The sequence below is a fragment of the Neovison vison genome, chromosome 4, assembly GCF_020171115.1.
Source record: "Neovison vison isolate M4711 chromosome 4, ASM_NN_V1, whole genome shotgun sequence".
NCBI classification, from domain to species: domain Eukaryota; kingdom Metazoa; phylum Chordata; class Mammalia; order Carnivora; family Mustelidae; genus Neogale; species Neogale vison.
In genome coordinates this window covers 157,898,298-157,914,386 of record NC_058094.1, presented here as the reverse complement: position 1 = coordinate 157,914,386, position 16,089 = coordinate 157,898,298, and the positions used below count along the sequence as shown (strand labels likewise).

Genomic DNA, 16,089 nt, shown 5'->3' with positions numbered 1-16,089 from the left:
AATGCTCGCTCAACCGCAATTTCTGTGATTGTTCTTTAGTCAAAGCTAAGGCAACTAGAGACTGTTCATGTTTTAACATGTATTTTTTGGTGTAGTCATTGACTTTGCGCAGGGTCGCGTAAAGCCTTTTGAAGATTAACTTACCATGGCCTGACGCCTTGTGGTAGAAACAGAATCTTACACTTTTTATTTCTAGTGAAACTAGAAAATAATCATTTTAAAAAGTTTTAGGGAGTCTGCTTCTCCCTCTCATTCTCCCTCTGTGCTTCCCCCCCAAAAAATAACTGAATAAAATCTTTTAAAAAAAGTTTTAGAAAAAATAGCCTGTGTTTATAGCACAAACCACAAAGAATTAAGAGAGATTTTTAAATGTCTAAGCATTGTTGAATTTTTAAAATGGTCTTGGGTCTTAAAGGATCGAACAAAGCAATATGCTTTCATTTTTTAAGCTTTCGTAGAACAAAGAACATTTTCTTTTTCATAATCTATTTGGCACATGAAGAGCGCAAGGTCATAATTATATTAATGTAAGTCGGTTAATTTTAGCCAACTCCAATTAAGATTGTTTTTCTTCTTCTAATTAACATTTAAAATCAAGGCCCAGATATTTTGCTTTATAATTAAACTAAGAATTTTATTTATTCATTTCTTCTGAAAATTTTTTTGTTCAGTATTTTAGTGTGGTGAATAAAGTATGTTTCTAAGTAAAAAGATTGAAAATATGAGGCTGTTTACAAATTAGTTTGTAGATATTTTAAAGGCAGCATAATATTGGATTAAAAATTGTGGTATTAGCTTTGCGCAGTGGCAGTATGGTAGCCAATGAGGTTTATCCGGGGCGCGATTATTGCTAATTGAAAAATTGTGGTATTAAAGAGCTTTTATTAAGTTGTCAGGAGTTAATATTACAGATGAAATTTCTGCAATTTTGCATGCAGATGGCCAAAATGACCTGTGCTTTGGATATGACCAGCTTTTTTTCTTTTTCCTTTCCTTTCCTTTTTTTTTCCTTCTTTTTTTTTTTTTTTAGAAACACAAAGCCAAAGCATCTAAAAATGTTCTGAGTCAGCTTTTCAAAATCAGTATGATTTGTGGAAAACAGTGTTAGACTATTACACATTTTGAAAACCAAAACTGGTTTTGTCATGACTCATAAGAAAAGAGGAATTCAACAGTGAGCTACAAACATATTTGGGTCATTCAGAATATTTTGTAACAAACTTAAACTATAGTGAGAGAGCATATTAACAAAACATTTCTTCAATGTTATTTGGGATCAAATTCTGAACTAGTGATTTCACATGAACACAGCACAGGGGAAATATAATAATTTAGAATCTATGAATACCTCTCCCTGACCGATAAGCAACCTAATCTTAGAACTCGATGGGACTGCCATTTAAGAAGAATGGAGTATGATGGTGTAAAAGATAAGATAAAAATGATCATACCATGAAAAAATAATCACAATGAGCAATACATAGCAAATTATTAGTTGATGACAGGAACTTTAGTTTATCTCCTTGGGAAATCAAACTAACTCCTAAGGGCACAGTAACTCAAATTATGATCAACATAATTGCAAGTCTACTTCTTGCCCTGTAAGAATAGCCAGGTTTATTTTATTTTATTTTATTATTTTATTTTATTTTTTTAAAGATTTTATTATTTATTTGACAGAGGGAGACACGGTGAGAGAGGGAACACAAGCAGGGGGAGTGGGAGAGGGAGGAACAGGCTTCCCACTGAGCAGGGAACCCAATGTGGGCTCCATCCCAGGACCCTGGGATCATGACCTGAGCTGAAGGCAGATGCTTAATGACTGAGCCACTCAAGGGCCCCAGTCAGGTTTATTTTAAGATGAGGAAAAAATTATACCCAAAGTTCATGGAGAAATATTTTGTCAAAATGATCATTTTAGTGCAGACACGATAAAGCTGAACTGGCCTACTTTTCTGATTCTATGAGCTTCATATGATAAATTCTCTTCACTCACTCAAGATCACCTGGTACTGATCAAAGTACGGTATGTGGTCAGTTTATCCCCAATTCTGTAAATTGAAGTAGTTGGGTGTAGAGAGAAGACCTAACCTTGGGGTGGGAGGTTTAAAAAATTCTTCCATGTGTTTCCCCCAATGTAATTTATTGCTCATTCACCAACACTGTTAACAGTCAACATCCATTCTAGATATGTTTTAAGAATAGGTGGTGTATTTTGATACTCACAGATCCATCTCTGCCCAAATACTGCTTAATGATGCTCAAAAGTCCGTGATAAAATATATTATATTGTCTTTATCTCTGTTGTAACTCATCAAAGGGCTAAAGTCCCTGGAAATGGTACCACGCTAAACCTTACAAGTTATTTACAGCCTACTAAAATAAATACTTCAGTACTTTTTTGAAAATATGTTCTAGCATAGGGGGCGATATACCAGGATATTGAAGACTTACACTGCAGAGGTTGTAAAGGAGTTGTAGCTTTGAAGAAAAAGGAGCACTGGGACCAAGAGGATGGATTTCACCACTTTCCTAATATTGCTTAAACTAGGCAATTCCTCTTTCTATCACATATGCATATCAAACATTTCATGATAGTGAAATAAATCTCTTGTTTAAACCGCTCTATTTTGGTCCTCTCTGTTATGGTAGCTAAGCCCATACCCTAGCTTGTTTGATATATCATAACACTTTTTAGAATCTGTCTGTATTGAAGATTTTTATATGTATTTCTGTTACCCTCATTAAATTGGGAGTTTTAAGAGAGCTGAGACCTTGCCTTTTAAAAAATTAATTAATCAACTAACTTTTAATTTTTTTAAGTAGGTTCCATGCTAAGCATGGAGCCCAACGTGGGGCTTGAACTCACAACCCTGAGATCAAGCCCTGAGCTGAGATCAGGAGTCAGATGCTTAACTGACTAAGCCACCCAGGTGCTACTGAGGCCTTGCCATTTTTAATGCTTATATCTCTTGTAACTTAAGTGATTGATGGAATAGAGTCTTTGTAAATGTTTGTGGAATGTGATTTTAGCCCTTGGTCTCAAGAGAGTTGTATAGGGCACATAAATATGGAGTTCATGAATGTTTGGACATCATTTAGACCCAAACTGTGGGTACATATCCACTGTTATTTATTTCACACAGAACACACTCTTACCTTCCTTAGTGTGTTTATCTTTTTTGTTTTCTGCTACAGGAGCATGTAGGTTCAGAGTTGCCATTGTCACAGGAATTACAGACCTTATGCGTCTTGGGTGGTAGGAGATGGGGGAGTGAGAGTGTTAGGTAGGGAGAGCTGCTTCAATAGAGAGTTAAGAAGGCTAATTGGGAGAGTTGGACCCAAAATTTCTGGTAATAGACTCTGCTTTGTAAAGTCCTCGGCATAGAGAACCATGCCTACCAATTCCTGGATCTGAGCTTCCAGAAGAGAGGATACTATCAGTTATGAAATGCCTACTCTTTCCCAGAACTGGGTTTGGTTGTCTCAGTATCCCTACTATATTGTTATTATCCTCTTTAGAGGTGAACTGAAGCTTAGAAAGTCTAAGTAATTCGATAAAGTTGTACAGTTTTTAGAGGTCATGCTGGGGCTTCAACCAAAATCTACACTATCCCAGTTCTCTTTCTGTTGTACTATACCACCTCTGCCACCACATATAAGCAGCCAAAATTTCCTCAGGTTGCATCAGGTTGGGGGGATTCAAGAGAGTAACAGTTAACAGAAACCATCCCACAATTTGGTTTTCCTGAGGTATCAGTTAGCGCATTGACTAAGCTACTCTGACACAGAGGACCACATATGGTGTTTAAAGAAGTGGTTTCACAGTCAGGTAATAGTCCTGCAATGAGTATTCCAAGTTGGTTGTTCTCTCCACGAGGTCATTCAGGCACCCTGACTGCTTCCATCTGGTTGCCCTGCTTTCTCCTAGGGCACTGTTCTTGGCATCATGGTTGAAGGATGGCCTAGGAATATCCATGATTCAGTTGCAGGAAAGGGAAAGAGTGCAAGTCCAAAGCAATGGTTTGCTACTAGGAATTGAGGCAGAAGTTGCCCAGTCACTTCCACTCACATTCTATTGATGATGATTTACCCAGATGGCAAGGTAGGCAGGAAGATGCAGTCTCTGGCTGGGTGGCTGCATGTTAAGATGTATTAGCATGGAAAAGGGCAGCAAATTTTGGTGAACAACTGGAAGTCTCCACCACCTTCTTGCCTCCAACTCTGATCTTTATGTTCATACCAGACTTGGGAATTTTGATTTCTTCCTTCATTGGGCTTACTGTCTTCCACATTCTGAAGCCTGTCTGAAGGTTCAGGGTAAGCTTGTTACTCACAGCTCAGTCTTACACTGGAGGCTATTAGTACCAAAGTGAGCTCTTGTGTATCTCCACCGTGAGCAGCTTTATGTAGAAGTTCTCTCACGTGGTCTTCTTGTTGGCCCTCCAGGTATGCTAGACATGGGGAATACTCAGTGGGAACACCACTTGGTTCCACCATGGGACTCCCTACTACACTAGAATTGATTTTTCTTTTTAATTAAAAAAATTACCTGGGTGCCATAACTGAAAACCAATACTCAGGGTACCAAGAAGGCAAATTTATATGACGTATGTCATTTATATTTCTAAGAGTGGAGTATTTGTGCACAATGACCCAGAATCACTTCTTAGTAGCTTTTCCAGTTTCTCACAGCATCTTTTGCTGAATTCTATAATATAAAGTCTAACTTAGTCACTTAAAAGATTTTTGTAAAGAGGGCATCTGGCTGGCTCAGTCAGTAGGGCATCCTACTCTTGATTTCAGGGTTGTGAGTCCAAACCAACACTGGCTATAGAGATTACTTTAAAAAAAAAAAAAGATTCTTGCCAAGAAATTGCGGTTAGAAGATGAATATCCATAAGGAAAGTCTAAACCGACAAAAAGAAGGTGAAAGAGCTGGCATGTTTGTTGCCGTCTTTTATTTTTACTTTTTCCAACTTCACTGAGATATAATTCACATATAACCTGCAGTTATATGAGATGTACAATGTAATGATATAAGATGTATATACATATATACATATATATATTTTTACATGAACTTACATTGTTAACATTTTTTTTTCGTGGTGAGAATTTTCAAGATTTATTCTCTTAGCAACATTCAAATATATAATACAGTAATACAGTGTTTTAAAAAAGATTTTATTTATTTATTTGATAGACAGAGATCACAAGTAGGCAGAGAGGCAGGCGTGGTGGGTGGGGGAACAGGCTCCCTGCTGAGCAGAGCCTGATGTGGAGCTTAATCCCAGGACCCTGAGATCATGACCTGAGCTGGAGGCAGCGCCTTAACCCACTGAGTTACCCAGGCGCCCCTATAATACAGTATTGTTAAGTACAATTACCATGCTGTACATTACATCCCCAGGACTTTATTCATCTTATAACTGGTAGTTTGTGTTTTTGACGACTTTCATCCATTCCACACCTCCCCACCCCTGCCCTGATTCTTGACAACCACCAATCTATTCTCTGTTTCTATGACTTCAGTTTTTTCAGATTCCACATGTAAGTGAGATCTTGCTCTGTATTTGTCTTTCTCTTTCTTACTTATTTCACTTAGCCTAATGCCCTCACGTTTCATATATGTTGTCATAAACGGCAGTTTCCTTCTTTTTAATCCCTGAATAATATTCCAGTTTGTGTATTTGTGTGTATACAAGTCTATATATCAAATACATAATATATAATATAATCATGTAATTAATACTATATATTATGTATATATATATATTATATATGATATATATCACATTTTCTTTATTCATCTTTCAACAGACACTTAGGTTGTTTCCCTGTATTGACTATTATAAATAATACTGAAATGAGCATGGGGTACAGATAGCTCTTCAAGATGATGACTTTAGGGGTGCCTGGGTGCCCTAGTGGGTTAAAGCCTATGCTTTCAGCCAAGGTCATGATCTTAGGATCCTGGGATCGAGCCCCGCATTGGGCTCCTTGCTCAAGCAGGGAGCCTGCTTCCCCCTCTCTCTCTGCCTGCCTCTCTGCCTACTTGTTATCTCTGTCAAACAAATAAATAAAATCTTAAAAAAAAAAGATGGTGACTTTATTTCCTTCAGATATATACCCAGATGTGCAATTGCCGAATCATATGGTAGCTCTATTTTGAATTTGTTTAGGAATTCACCATATTGTTTCTTATAGAGGCTGCACCAGTGAACATTCCCAGCAGTGTATAAGGGTTCCCTTTTTCTCCACTTCCTTGAGCTGGCATCTTTTCTTACTCCAAGTTAAATCTCCTTATCAGTTTCATTTCAAAGTAATTTTTAAGAAGCTATCCAGAAGACTATTTGAAATGTGAATGTATGTCCAGCATAGATAATGACAAATTTCACCTTATTATCTTGAGATATTATCCTCTGATTGTATGTATGTGCTTATGTCTATAAGTATATGAGGGATATATATATTGATAGGGTGTGTGATCAAAAACTGGAGAAACCTTTATTATAGGGAAGGGAGAACATGGAAAAGTTCAACAGGAGAACCAGGAGACAAAGAAACTTCTTGTGCACTTTCCTTGCCTCCTACTCAACTTTCTCTGCTAGACTGTAACCTTTTGGGAGCCAGGACCATTTCTTTTCACTTGACTTCTCAGGCTCCGTAAAGAACATAGTATATAGTGAAGAGCTGATAAACTGCTTTTCCTTGGAGAGAGTTTAAGAAGCATGTTGTCAACAATGGAAGTGCTATGAAAAAAAAAGTGTGTGGGGTGGGGAGGCACCTGGGTGGCTCAGTGGGTTAAAGCCTCTGCCTTCATCTCAGATCATGGTCCCAGGGTCCTGGAATCAAGCCCCACATCAGGCTCTCTGCTCGGCGGGGAGCCTGCTTCCTCCTCTCTCTCTGCCTGCTTCTCTGCCTACTTGTGATCTCTGTCTGTCAAATAAATAAATAAAATCTTTAAAAAAAAAGGTAAGAAATAAATGTTGGATTTGACATTTGAGATGACTTTATTAACTGTATGAAATGAATTGAGGGAGGAAGCCAGACTGAGTGTATCAAGACGGAAATGGGGAACATATTGGATAAGAAAGGAAGGAGACTTAGGGCAACAATCGGGGAGCAGGGTGAGGGAGATTAGATTCTTCTTGTAGGCTGAGAAGAAGAGAGCTATGTAAAGAGAGAGATTGACAAGCTATGAAAAAGGAGACTAATTGATGGAGTTAGGTGTTGGAGAAAAGTGAACAGAGGAAAAGCAGCACATGGCAGAAAGATTGTCTTTGAGCAGAAGCAGCGATCCTGTTTTCTCAGGGATTAGAAGAAGAGAAATGTGAGATTTACATAGCCTTGTGGAAAGCGGGGGGAAGGACAGTGAGTGAGCTTAGGTTTGATGCCCGTCAGGAAGGGAATGCAAGGAAGGGAAGGGCATGCAAGGTAAGGACACTGAACCTGCAAAAATTGACAAGTTATTCTCTGTCTTCAGTGTCTAACATTTGTTTGGGTAAAAATGGGATGAAAAGTTTATGAATACCTGAGTTCGCTGGGAAAAGAAATCAGAGCTCCTTAGAACCAAGTACAGGGTAATCAAATAAAGGTAGGGGTGCCCCAAATTCAAAGAAGTGATAAAGCAATGATTTTGGCGTTTTGTTGGTTAGGGAAGATACAATGGAGAAGTGGATCTTTTGAACTTGGCCTCCAAAGGGTGAGAGATTTTTTTCCCGGGGCGAAGAAAAGGAAAGGTCTTGTTTTCTCTTCCAAATCAGAAGTGGTTTATATGGATTAAAGTTTTCTTTGGTCTAGCAGCACGTAATGAACAGAAAAGCGTTATAAACTTAGTGGGGTTCCTTCCCTAGAGCACTGCTCTTTTGGGTGAACCAGAGAATTTCTAACATCGTATATTGGTTGTGATTCCTCAGTGCTTCAAGATTCCTCCCTCCTCACTGAGCTAATGCAGGTGTTAACTTTCTTCCTGTCTCTAGCCTTTAGCGGAGAGCAATGACTCCTAGTAGCTGCTGCTCGAAAAACGAAACAACAAAAAATTGAGTTGAATTCTCCCACCCAGCCCTTGCTGTCAGCCTGTCGGTCCTGCTTTTGTATACGGTTAGCTTCCTGAAAAGCCCTCCTTTCTGTCCACACACCTCTATTAGAGCTCATTTCTGATCACGCCCTAGTCCGTCACGTAACATGCCTGTCTTTCCTACTGCTTGGCAGTGACAGAATCCTTCAGGACCCACAGTGAGCTTCAAGGGGAGAGCAGTCAGATGAGATCATCCAACACAAAACACCAAAATAGTTTCGAACAATAGAGCAAGCTCTCTGCACTGTTTCCATCTGAGAAGGGCTAGGGTTCTTCTTCCAATCAAGGAAACTATTCATCTTCTCAGTGTGGGGGTATTGGAAAGCTCAGACCTCACAGCTTCTGTGGTATGGATTTGGTGGTGGGCTGCTGTGCCGTGTGGCCACACGGTGGCTCCAGAGCCCTTTGTAGTAAAAATGAACTCATCTCTTCCGGGAGACGTCTCGGCTGAAGCTGCTTTCTGCTTACATGGTTTCACCAGACTTTTTCATACTCGCTGTAAACCGAGAAGGATGCATTTGTGTGTGTGTATGTGTGTGTGTGTGTCTGTGTGTGTGTGATTGTGTTTATATTATGATAGCTTGAGCATATTCCGAGGTCTAAATAATGTCCATGGGGCTGAGAGTAAGCATCAGATTCCGTCTGTTCAGCCTCCTGGATGGGAGTTGGTCTATCATCTATGTTTGCTTATGAGTATATATGTGTGTATCGTTACATCATATCCTTTACTATCTCTATCTACATCTGTATCTAATGTTTCCTGAATTAAATGGTACTAGACTCTTACCATTTCCATAAATTATTATTTCTTTTAGGGAGGCAAAATTGATGTATGAAATTATACCACTTTCAGGTATACAACATGTTTCGATAGTTGTATGTATTGCAAAATGATCACCACAGTAAGTCTGGTTGACATCTGTCATCACATATAGTGATGAAAAATGTTTTTTCTTATGATGAGAATTTTATGATGAGAATCTTAGCAACTTTCAAGTGTACAATATAGTATTATTAACTATAGTAACCACACTGTACATGACATGCCTGTGGCTTATGTATTTTATAATTAGAAATTTGGACCTTTTGACTCCTTACTCCCCTTTTCCATCCCCCACCAACACCAACTGCTGGCAGCCACCAATCTGTTCTCTGTATCTATGAGCTCAGTTTTTTGTTTTTGTTTTTTGTTTTGTTTTGTTTTTTTAGATCACACCTGTAAGTGAGCGCATACAGTATTTGTTTTTATCTGACTAACTTACTTCACTTAGCATCATGCCCTCAAGATCTATCCATGTTGCTGTACATGGCAAGATTTCATTTTTTTTTTTTTTTTTTTTTTTAAACAAGCTCTGGACAGTTTAACTAAAGAAAAATTTTTGCGCAACTTACTTTTCACCAGTCTTTTCTGGCATGCTTCTAATGATATCAGAATCATCTGGCTTAATGATAGCCAGAGTGCATGTTATTTCCCACATGCTGTGTCCAGCTCAATATTATTGCCACTGTGGCGATGGATACCAGTTTTGGCCAACAGAGCGTATTATTCTATTTCAGATTTCCTTAAGGCTGGGCTGTTGTTGGTGAGAATGACTTTAGCTTGTCATTTCTAATCATTTTCAGAGTCTACTTGTATCCCACTGAGTACTTTCCACTTTTCTTAATCAGTTGGCGCCTAGAGTTGATCAACCCCAGTGAATTTTTCACCTTCTTTATGGCCCCCATCTTCCTGCCTTAGGTGCAGGGCAGCCCCAGCCAAGAGCAGCCACCAAGATGGCCAGAGTGAGACAGGAAAGGGAGCCCACCAAGATTTCATTCCTTTATATTACTGAATAATATTTCATTGTATACACACACACACACACACACACACATAGACACACACACATACACTCTGCACTTTCTTTATTCAGTCATCCTTCAATGTCCACTTAGGTTGTTCCCCTGTCTTGACCATTGTAAATAATGCTGCAATAAATATGGGGCTGCATATGTTTTTTTGAATGAGGGGCATTGTTTTCTTCAGAAGCATATCCTGGAGTGGAATTGCTGGATCACATGGTATTTCTACCTGTAAGTTTTTAAAAATTTTTTTGAAGATTTTATTTATTTATTTACTTGATCGAGATCACAAGTAGGCAGAGAGGCAGGCGGAGAGAGAGGAGGAAGCATGCTCCCTGCTGAGCAGAGAGCCTGATGTGGGGCTTGATCCCACGACCCTGGAATCATGACCTGAGCTGAAGGCAGAGGATTTAACCCACTGAGCCACCCAGGCGCCCCTACCTGTAATTTTTTGAGGGACTGTCATACTCTTTGCCCTAGTGGCTGCACCAATTGACATTCCCACCAACAGTGCTTACGAGTTCCCTTTGCTCCAGGACATCCTTGCCAACACTTGTTGTTTCTTGTCTTTTCTGTAATAGCCATTCTAACACTGTGAGGTGATGTAAGTTATCTTGCTTAATCTGTACAAAACCCTTGAAAATGGGTACTTCTTTCATTTTACAAATCAAGAAATTGAAGCTTAGAGAAAAATAACCTTTTGAAGTGTACAAAGCCTTTTTATTCTTTACAAACACAATGCGATGCTTCTGATAGTTCCTTTAACTTTCACAAGATCTTAGTGATATATATGCATAGAGAAATGGGAGAGTTTATAGTCAATTGATTAAATAGGGAAGAAAGTCTCAGTGACCAAAGTGTTTGTCTCTGGTTCCTGACCTGCTGAATTTTAGTTGCTTTGAGTGTGGTGATTTTGTCCTTGGTCAAAGTAGACACCTCACACCCACTCTTCTGCTACAGCAGAAGTACAACTCCTAGCACAGTCTACTGTAGGATGAAAGAAATCACTCCTTTCTCCCAAGAGATTTAACATCCCCATGTAAACCTCAGGCGTTACTCAAAGGATTTGCCAAAGAATCCATGAATAGCAGCCATGAGCTGAGACATTGTGAGATCACCCATGTGATCCTTTTATTCTGGTCACCATGGCCAAGGACTTCAAATCAGGTGTTGAATGGCCCCTTTATTGTATATACTGGAATGTAGTGATCAGAGGTAGAGTAAAGAAAAAACTGTCTTTCTAACTCAGGTTCATGGCCTATAACATGAGAAAATAATTTACCCTATTTCATAAGGTAGGTGTCAGGGTTCAATGAGGAAATGAATGTAAACTGTATGACCCATAGAAAGGGTGCCATGAATTTTGCCATTATTGTTGGAGAATAATGGGTGGTGTTGTTGAATAAAGGCAGGGAACTGTCAGAAGGAGGAAGGAAAGGGCCGAGTGAAGGAAGGAAGGAAGGCCAGATACACGAGGGAATGGTGGGTTGAGAATGGGGGCCCTTGGTGGCCTCTGCAGGCTGTAGAAGCTGTTAGTTCCTCAGTCCCGGTAACAGCCAGTCCCAAAGTCATAGACTTTCTGGCAGGACACTTAGAAATCATCTAATTTAACTGGGATGCATGAAAGAAAAGTGAATTCTGGGACTCACTCAATGTCAGCTGGCAGCAGCTCCTGGCCTAAGATCCAGAACTCCTGACTTTGGTTCTGGTGTTGTTTTACCACTGCTCACACTGCTTTATGTTCTGGATATTTGCAAGCATGAGACCGAGATAGATTTTGTCTGTATTATATGGGTTCCCTTCAGAGCTATGAGTTGCTGAAATAGCACCATATGGAATTGGGGGAGGGCGAGGTATTATAACTTTAAATCAAAAGGACAACTCACATGGAGACTTAGTTCTCCTTGGCATAAACTCCTCAAGCTCATGGTGCATTCAGTATACCTCTTCCTACAAATGTTACGTATAACGTGATTTTTCCCTGTGAGGAGAGAATTATGATTTCTTTCATATGTGACCTCTTCAAGATGCTTTCTATTATCTTTGCTTATGATATAACCTTATAGACACTTATTTCTCAGTAAGATCCCCAATATGAAAAGCAGTAACTTGATTTTATTGGCTAATATATTTTCCATAGAGTTATGCTTTCTGAAATCTTCCTTAGAGAAAAAAAATTTTTACTTATGTAGGTGTATTACCATCTATCTTTTGTATACATGGCTACTGGACAAAAGGAAGTAGAGAGTAGTTCTTTGAATAGCTTCTCAAGTTTCAGAGACTGTTAAAATAGGACCATTTCCTTTAGAACTACATCGAAAATTTTATTTGTGGGCCCAGACATAGAATCACTGTGCCATTTCATTGGTTCATTTTTATATGTTGTTAATGAGATTTTTTATTTCAATTGAAAGAAGTGTCTTTTAGAAAATATTATTCCTTCGTTCCCACTCTCAAATACACTTATCAATATGGGTGAAGACAAAAATTAGAACTGTGATAATGCTAAGTTAAAACATTATATTTACTGTGGCTTCTGATGACAAAAGTACTGTTTATTGAGTGAAATGTGGAAATTATAGAATAGAAAGAAGAAAGTAAAAATGAATGGTAATTTCATCAAGCAAGTAGAGTTATTCTTCTGTTAAGAATTTGGTGTATGCCTTTCTAGAGGAAGATGATTATTGTTACATGTGAGGAGGATTATTGTAGATACTGCTGTTTTTGAGTTGTATAATCATTACTCAGTTTCTTGGAATCTCAAAGCAGTATCTTATTAGAAGGAGATGTGGTCTAAAGCGAAACAGTGGTGAGTGTAGAAAACAGAAATAGAGTAATTTCTTTCTGATGAAAAGCTCTGGACATGTGACTGTTTCTGTGGGTTCCGGTGATTTTTGCTGATATGGAATTCCGAGATTTCAAAGTGTCTGAATGATTGAAACCAAGAGACAGGGCATAAAAAAGGAAGGGGAAGGAAAATACGAGCTTTCTTGATAAGTCAACTATGGTGTTTACATGGAATGGAGTGTGTTGGTTCAGTTTTTGTGGTTTAACCTATTGAAATAGCTGTTTTCATCAGTGGTGCCCTTAAAAAACCCTTTAGGATGACAGTTTGAGCCTCTTCAAACAATGCTACAATAAATATCCTTAAATTGATATTCTTATGCACGGGCCCTTTATTTCTATGTGATTGATATCCACGCAGGGGATTTCTGGGTCTGAGGCTATATGAATTTAAATTTAACTGATAATGGCAGATTGTTTCTTAAAAACACTCTTAATGACTCACTTTTCTGCTAGTTGTAACTTTTCCTGGCAGTACCATGAAAGTAGACTAAAGTAAAGAAAATTGCGAATCTAATTTATATACAAACTCATAATATGGCTACTCTAATTTGTTTCTCTCTAATTACCGGCAAGTTCAAGTGTATCTTCATAGATTACTTGTTATTTCGTCACTGATTTTGGTAGGGCATCTTTCACATATATTACAATTTGTTTTTATAAAGTCAAATAAATCTACCTTCTTAAAAAACCTTATTTTTGTTATTTTTTTCTTAAAATTTTTTATCCCTTATTGTATATTTTAGTCTTTAATGTAGCTTAAATTTATTTTCATATATTGTTTAGATAGGGGTAGGATTTCATTTTCTCTCAGATGAGTGGACATTTGCGCCAAGCTCTTCTTTGCTACAGAATTTAAATATCACCTTTTTCATAACTAAGTTACTATATATAGTGGGATCTACTTGGGTTTAGCTTTTTTGGTGTTTTACTAACTATCGTTTCCAACACCAATGACAAATTGAGTTGAATACAATGGCTTAACAGAGACCAATTTTTGCCTAACTTAGGTAGGCAAAAGTTGCTCCACGTTCTAAAACTACCTCCTGTCATAAAGATACAAGAAAATCTGGGGTGCCTGGGTGGCTCTGTCGGCTAAGCATCTGAATCTTGATTTTGGCTCAGTTTATGATCTTGGGGGGGTGGGTGGGACTGAGACCCACAGTGGGCTCTGTGTTCAGCTAGGAGCTTAAAATTCTCTCTCTCCTACTACCTATGCCCACTACCCCCCTTGATCGCTCACACACACACACACACACACACTCTCTCTCTCTCTCTCTCTCTCTCTTATAACTAAATACATCTAAAAAAAAAAAAGATACAAAAAAATTTACTCTCCCTTTGGGGAAGGCCAATTAGCAAAAACAAGTGGCCTATAATCCCCTCACCTGTGTGTTAAAGCCTCTCCCAAAAGTTGTTTCAGTGGAGTTGAGCTGGACTTAGTTCTGGTTTCTCTTGCATGTTGCCATGGCCTTGAATAAAGTCTTCTTTGCCTGTTCAACTTTGTCTGGTACAATTTTCCTTTGATAGAGCTTTATCTTTTTGTTCTGGAAAATTTCCTCAACTCTTTGTTGAGAAGGAGACCTTATTCTTTCATGGTTGTACAGGGATCCAGGTTTTTTTATTGTTTGTTTGATCTTGTGTCTCTCCCTTCCCTGAGGGCCTTGGAATCCTCTGGATCTCTGAATCAAGCTAGCAGATAGGAAAAAAGAGGGAGGATCACCTTGGGAGGTTTTCATGGGTCAGGCCTAGAACTGGTATACATCATTACATTTATTTCCCATTGGCCAAACTCAGTCATGCCTAAATATAAGCAAGTTGGGAAAATGTAGCCTAGCATGTGTCCAGGGGGAGAAAAAGAGGGTTTTGTGAATATGAAGAGACTTTTTTGATCATTTTCTCTGCTGGCCACTTAGGATGTGTCTCATATTCCTCCTACACATAGAACATATCACCTCCCACACCTCCCCAGGGCAGACAGTCTATCTGGTCACTACATCTAGTTCTGAGTTTGGGATTTCTGAGTGATACACAGTCCCCCTATGAGGGCAGGATATGACTACTTGTGAAGTACTGACATGTACACAAGGAAGAAAAGTTGTCTGCTCTTCCTACCAGCATGGTGATGGTGGAGCAGGGATGGGATAAACACAGAGAAAACTCTAAAACTGTACTCAGGAAAAGAAAAGCAAAAAAAAAAAAAAAAAAAAAAAAGAAAAAGAAAAAGAATGGAGACATACAACAATCTCTGATCCATAGATTCTGAAGTTCTGTTAAGCAAGCATTATAAAGGTGTCCTTGCCTCAGGATGAAGAAATTCCTTGTGTTGCTCATTTTGCTTTTGGAGAGCAATTTCCTCGATACCATTCCTCATGGCCCCTGGCTCTCCTTCCGGGAGGTTCTTTCTCCTCCATTACCTTTTATGCTCACATCAGACACAGACTTTAATGAGTCTGCCTTCTTTGGGAGTGTGTGTAGCTCTCATTGTCCCTTCCTTCTGGAGGGTTGTATGAAGATTTTTCTGAATCAGGTTTCTTTAAACCAGCCTCAGGATTTCATTGGCAGTACTACCAAAATTTTGGTAGTTTTTGATCAAAAAGTTACTTTCAGTAAGCTCCAAATACTGGTGACCACTCACACAGATTTTCCTTAGAACATAATTTTCAGCCCTTCCCTGTGTATTTTCTTCACTCTCACATTGCTCAACTTAAGAATGACTGCTTTGAGTCGTGGCTTGGTTGGAAGATGGCGCACTTATTTTGTATCTGCTGCAAAGTTGAATTCCCTCTCTTAGCTGAAAAGTCTCCTTGGATTTTGTTGCTTAAGGTGTTTGAAAATCTTATTTCTTAATATTCGGTGAAAGAAGAGACAGATTTTCCAACCCTGTAAAGCATTCTAACTTTGGACTCTATTCTTTTCTGTTATTGCTTGAAAACCAGACAAATTCTTACCTGAGCTCATCTTTTACATGTAATACCTTGCTGACAGCAGGAAATAGTAGCCATTATATATGATCTACCACTTTCCAGCCACTTCCTCTGGAGTTCTAGACTTGTAGGCAGGGGCCTGCCTTTCAAGTTATCATAGACAGCAGTTTTAGCAAATATTTCACCCGGCATTGCAAGGGTCTCTGGCCTTCCAGTCTCTCATGTTTGTTTAGAACTTCATGTCAACCCCACACATTTTAGTTTGTTTTTTTTTTTTGTTTTGTTTTTGTTTTTTTTTTTTTGTAGCTTTGTTTTGTTATAAGAGCTCCCCACTTCAGGGTGATAGGTCCTACTGAAATTAGGATAAAGAATATTAGCTGTTATAATGGACAA

At 38.7% G+C, this 16,089-nt stretch overlaps 1 non-coding gene and 1 pseudogene across 1 annotated transcript; one reads left to right on the top strand and one right to left on the bottom strand.

Moving 5' to 3' along the window:
• Window positions 1-793: 793 nt before the first annotated feature.
• Window positions 794-939, top strand: LOC122905631. The gene has a single exon (XR_006384374.1). It is a non-coding gene; the product is annotated as a U4 spliceosomal RNA (small nuclear RNA).
• An 8,532-nt stretch (window positions 940-9,471) lies between these two features.
• Window positions 9,472-9,817, bottom strand: LOC122904792 (annotated as a pseudogene).
• Window positions 9,818-16,089: the final 6,272 nt, after the last annotated feature.